Source organism: Pinus tabuliformis, chromosome 6 (genome assembly GCF_031772625.1).
Source record: "Pinus tabuliformis cultivar Carrire ecotype Pingquan chromosome 6, CPIR1, whole genome shotgun sequence".
NCBI lineage: Eukaryota > Viridiplantae > Streptophyta > Pinopsida > Pinales > Pinaceae > Pinus > Pinus tabuliformis.
Genome location: NC_142292.1, coordinates 608,244,967 through 608,249,951, shown reverse-complemented (window position 1 = coordinate 608,249,951; position 4,985 = coordinate 608,244,967).

The window sequence follows — 4,985 nt, the reverse complement described above, 5'->3', positions numbered from 1 at the left end:
GCTTGTCCAACATGGGACCCACCCTTGATTTTTCATTTGTGGGGGCCAGTGAGGCAAAGGCATAGGAGGGTACCGAAAAAAGGTTGGAGGAGGGTATAGAGATGGATCTGGGGATGTGTTTTCAAATGATCAAGGGGGAAGGGTTTTTTTTCCACAAAGTAAGTTTGTTCCATTCCTTCGTTGGACTCTTGAAACGTAGTCTTAAGCTCGGGAAGAGAGGGACATTCCCGAGTTGAATTCTTTTCCTCACAAATGTTACATCTTTCATTTATTCAATGGCCACTTTCAAAGAGGGTGTTTCTTGTGACATTTGGAGAAAAATATAGATAAGGGTAAAGCAAATTCCTCCACTTTCTTGTTTTGGAAGGAGTATAATCAAGAGATTAGGGTACTAAATATATCAGTTTAATATTTTCTAATATATTCCCTAGCTTTGGTTTAGTTACCCTTGTTCCACCAGATCTATCAATCCTGGAAGTTACATCCTAAGAATTCCTATTATATTTTAAACTTCTTCTAGAATATCGTGTACACAACTCATAGATCTTCTCATGTGACACCTGAGAAACATAACCTACGTCCATGAGATTAAAGGTTTCAAGTTAGTATTCCTATTTTACCTTGAGAAGAAGGATATGAAAACTGTGAGGACATATGGAATTCTACTTTATCCTCTATATGGTATATTGAAATCATTCCACACAGTGTTCCAAACTCGCATCATCAGCTTGGGACATCCTAATGATCTGTTCCTTAATATCTCATACCTTATAATAATCCTAATATTCTTTTAAGAAGATACTCTTCATTTATGTTAGGTTCAAATGGAATTTCCCCCAAGCCCCATAAACCAATGGATAGTTGCATATTTCAAAGTTATAGGAAACAAATTCAAGTGTTGTGCATTCATGGAGTAGTCATAACTACGACAAAGAGCGTCTAACTCAAAAACAAATGTATTTGGGTCCTTAGAGAGACCATGGAATTTCAAGAGGTCAAAGATATGAATATTATTCATTTGAACCATTGCATCAGGATCCTAGATTGGAACCTCAAAAGTAACAAGGCCTTATTCCCTCGGTCCATTTACTTCTTTGTCTCCCATATTGTCCTCTCATTTAGTTTCACAAGATTGAACTTTATTGGATGTCAAAGAGATTTTTGTCTCCTTGTTAAATGTAATTCCTTCCCTTATAGGTATTCCACCTTTCGATGGTTGACCCACCACACTGTTCTAAATAAAAGGGCCCCTCACTAGCTTCCCTTCATTTTCTTCCAGAATGTTAGTAGGCATGGCTCCTACTGCACCACGTATTGGGGTTTTTACAGACTTTTTCTTTTATCTACCTATGGTGTTCTATCTATAACTAAAATTATTTTTAATGCAGGACATTTAGGATGGAGTTTAATAAAAGGGTTAGCTAGCTATCTCCCATTGGTCGCTTCTACTCCCAACCTTGTTTCCTATTTAACAGGAACTTCTAATACTTTTGAGTGCCTCCCTAAAAATGGCACCAAAAATGACAGTGTGAATGCTTGTATCTTTATTCGAAATGACAATGAGCATTCACAATATGAAATGTATCCATGGTACTTTTTTGGATCCACGGTATGTGGACCATGGTTTTTATAAAGGTGAAATGTATTTAAGGTTGTGTAATACCTTATCGAAGGGGAAGTAGAACATAATATAATATCACAAGCAATTGAGCCTTGTTTTGTCTATAGTTTTGGGAAGGCTCCGTAGTTGAGTGCGCGGAGACCTTGAAGAGTCTGAAACTGAGTGCATAGGCCACCTGCAGCTGGGTGCGTGGATAAGAGAAGTGCATGTAATTGAAGAATCTTTTAAAATAAAGAAGAAAGTTTTGGTGAAGTGTTGCATCTTTTTATGTATCTATTGTCTATTGTTATGTATCTCGTTATGCATTCTTTTCACTGAATTATGCAAAGAAATGTAAGATATACTATTATTTGTTAGAGTTTATGGGTTTAATGTGAATCTATTAAGTTAAATCATCTGCATGAAGCTCTTATGCATGTGAAGTTATAAGTTGAATATAAAGTAGAATTAAATACATGGCGTCACTGCGTGGATATCCCTTTGGCTACCGAAACCTGGTTATGAAACCTCCCATAACTACTTCAAGTGAGACTGTGATCCGCTTGTGGGTTGTTACTGAAAGGGCCAGTAGTTGAGGGTTTTGTTGGTGCACAGGATACTCTGAACCTAGGTCAAGCCCCCCTCAAACCAAAAAATGGTTTCGTTGCCAGGACTGGGATCTGCTTAAGGCGATATGGCTTTGGCAACCATCAAAGAAAGAACTCAAGGAGTTGGTTGAACATAAAGAAATAGAATTTGCGGAAAAAGAGAACAAAATCCTGCGCTTATCAACTAAATCTTGGTTGCAGATACATATCTTTGAATATCAATACGAGATTTTCTTTGCTTCGTTCCACATTTAATTATTTGATTGAATATCTAAGTTAGCTAAGCATAAGACTTGTTTCAAATGCAACGAACCTAAGGAATGGAATCCTGATTTAATACAACTACTCAAGAGAATTGATAACAGTATCTCAAGGGTTGTTAATTTCGGGATCAATAGAATTTTGGGAGGATTTATCACAGAGTTCGTGATCGATGAGATCGTGTCCTATAATGAAGTTGAACAGAGATTCTTTAGAGGAACACGAGGTAAGTTCTTAAATTCTCTGAAGCTCTAGATTAAGATGTTATTGTGTGAAAGGGGGATTTTGCGGATGTAGTCAGATTAATGTTTGTGCAAATAAGAAATAAGTCAGAACCAGGAGCTACGCGAAGTGGGAAGCAATATAGAACAGAGCCAAAGAACTATATCGAGACTGACTATAGCCCTCTCTTAGGATCTAAGAGTGAAGAATAAATAATTAACCCTACAACCTCGTGACATTCTCCCACCCATCCTGAACGCGTGTCAAAGTCAGGAGCTGAGAAGAAATGGGGTGTCTTTTGGATTCTACATCCACCCACCCCCCTCACACCCCATCCCCCTTCCCATACTTCCCCTACACCTCCACCTCCATGTGCACCTCCGGCCTAGCTTGTTGAGAAGAAGAAGAATGGCTAATGACATTAAGCTACCTGTATTTAAAGGACTGAGATGAGAGGACCCAGACCAGTTTTGATTTGTAGCTGATGCAGTATGGACAACGAGATAGATTAATAATGATGATGTAAAGAAGGCGCAACTCATCACGTCGCTATGGGAGAGAGTGCTAACATGGTATATGAAATACTCTATGAGTAAGTTGAATGTTGTTTAATTAAATTAAGGAAGAATTGGTAGCAGAGTGTAAGAATCCAAAATCAGACTCACAATGCATCACAGAGCTGAAAGAAATAAAACAGGCAGCAACTAAATCTATATGGGAGTTGGATCAATGATTAAAGTTTTTTATGGGTCAAGTGAGCTTTGATATAACCCCATAGCAGCATAAATAATAGTTCATAGTCCTGCTAATTCCAAATATTAGGTTATCATTGACACAACAAAAGGTTGCAACTCAAGCTGAAGCATTGGAGATTGTAATGAAGTTAGAAGCTTCGCTGGTTGGGGACACTCACACAGGAGTACAACAGATACAAACTCAGCTACCTAATTTTACCTCGGAATAGCAGGATCTTAAGAAAGGAAAATATTTTATATTAGAAGTATGTTGTTCAAAATGCAAAGCATAGGGTCATTACAAGGATCAATACCCCGTGTTCAGAGATCATATTACAAGTGGAGCACCTAATCCAGTAAACCCAGGTATGTGGTGTAATATTTTTAGAATGAGAGGCCAACATCACTTTGAATACTGCTACCTATTACACAAGTATGTACAGACCCTAAAGAAGTTGTCTTGTAACTTTTGTAGATCAGTAGGCGATGATGAGAAAAATTGATGAAGTTATGACTTAATGATGGAGCGCACTATTGATAGTTATAGGCTGCAAGATGAAGGAGATACACATGAGAAGAAAATTCAGCATGCTAGTCAAGGAGGATTTCAAGGATGAGGACAAGGAGCTGGTCAAAGATGTGGCTAGATTATCTGTTACAACTGTGGATAGGTTAGACACTTCACAAGAGATTTTCTAAACCCTACGACAACCTGCAGTTACTGTAAGTATTTTGATAATGTGATAGAGGAATGTCATGTCCTTATTGCGAAGATGCAGGAGAAATGAAACCAAGAACCTACAAAAATTGTCCAAATGATGACCGTTGAGCCAAGAGAAGATCAATTGTGCATCAGCATTGTAACAAGAAGTGGAGTTGCAATTGGAAATGATAATTCCAATGGGAAAAAGGAAGTTGAAGCTATGTGGATAAGGAAGACCACTGAAAAATCTCTTGCATTTGATATCGTAAAGGAAAAGAAAAAATTCTTGGAGGCGAGGCAAATTTTTATGGATGATGGGGTCTTGACCTGTATCGCGCAACTGACTTAGAAGGATAACTGTGAGATAGTACCAGTTGCAACACAGGAGGTGGATATGAATATCTTGAAGTATTTTCTACATACCTGCATGAAGATGTTGATGAATTAGAAGGTTGTGGATGGATTACAGGAATTGATAGACTCTTCTGCTTCCAAGGAGATATTGTAGAGCGAGATGCGCGCAGTGAATAATATGCATAGACAGAAGAAGGGAATGGGGGAAGAAATGAGACTTACAACACAAATTGGAGAATATGACATGGATTAGGTTATCGTTGATTTAGGATCTTATGCCAATGTCTTGCCAAAAAATACTTGGGAATTGATGGGTAAGACGAAGCTGCAATGATCTACTATTCAACTGAAGATGGAAATCAACAGAAAATCTTACCCCTAGGAAGGTTGTCTAATGTCACAGTAGACATCGACGAAGTGCACACTACCACTGAATTCGAAGTGATTGAGATAGTGGATGATAGTAATCCTTACCCCGTGATGTTTGGATTGGATTGGGCGTT